We start from the raw sequence: 1,267 nt of genomic DNA on the forward strand, positions 1-1,267 counted from the left end.
TGGTGACATGAGTTTGATTTTCCAAAGTGAATATTTGGTTGTTTGACTGTATGAACTTTTCAAATGTAATTTTAAGGTAGAAACTAAAGTTGCGGCTCCAGTAGGTCTCTTCTTTCAGGGTTCTGGAGACAGCCAGGTGTTGATGTTTGGCCTGATTAAAGCTGCCAGGCACATCAGGAGGTTTTTCCTTCTCGCTCCTCAGAACCACTTGGTTTGGTTTGTGTCCTATGGTTTGGTTTTGTTAGGGTTGTTTTGTTTTTGCTTTTTTTTTTTAAATTTATGGGGTTTTACATGAATCTATTTTGGATTCTCATTTCAGGTATTCCCCTTTCAGGTTTGATATCTTTAATATAATATAATAAAATCATTTTTCTTAAAGTCAGAAAATCCTCGTTGGTCTCCTTTAATCTTACCCCAACAAACGAGCCCAGTGGACGTAACTCTACATTTAGACAGGAGAACAAAATCTTCTTAGCAGAAGACTCAGTTATCGCTCCTAATGTTCAGACGGTTTTTATTTTGTAAACACAATAAAACATGTTTAATATCTATGAGAGAAAACACTCCATACGACGATCCAAAGTACCTAAGAGAACCGTTAAAAAAAAAGAAAAAAAAAAAAAAAAAAAATTGCGTATAACTCTGAGTTCTTGTAAATAATTGGTCAAATGTCCGCACAAATATTAAGAAATTCCAAATACAAAATAAAAGAACTCACACACAATTGCAGTGTCTATACAAACATTACATTTCTACACATCAGATTTTTAGCAAAGAAACCCCAACAAAATTAAAATAAATTTAAAATCAAAGTATCAAATTCACTCCCCAAAGAACAGAAACAGTTTCTGTTAAATGAACCTGATTTCTTTTAGTAAAAAAATGTTAAAGATTCACTTTTGTCTCAAAGCTGAACGTTCCTGCCTGGTAGGGGGCGCTCTTGTTGCTTATATTTCCTCCACAAAGGCTGATGCCAACATAAAATAAGACAAATACAGCTAAGATATTAGACGTGTTTATCTAAAGATGCTGTAAAATAAAGTAACTTACTAATAAAGTTGATTAGTAAGATAAAGCACAGATAAAGTTGATCCACAGATAAAGCAGTCCTCTCAGTTCCAGAGCTGATATCAGAACATCTCCATGTGGCTCAGGAAACATTTTCCAAAGCCTCCAAATCGATCAGTTTCTTCTGCTGCACCTTCATGAATGACACATTTTTCCAAAATAAATTATCACTGAACTCTGAAGGAAGATGGACAAAAAA

This window comes from Poecilia latipinna, unplaced genomic scaffold (assembly GCF_001443285.1).
Source record: "Poecilia latipinna isolate Pla-1442-1.1 unplaced genomic scaffold, P_latipinna-1.0 Scaffold3521, whole genome shotgun sequence".
In the NCBI taxonomy this organism is placed as follows: domain Eukaryota; kingdom Metazoa; phylum Chordata; class Actinopteri; order Cyprinodontiformes; family Poeciliidae; genus Poecilia; species Poecilia latipinna.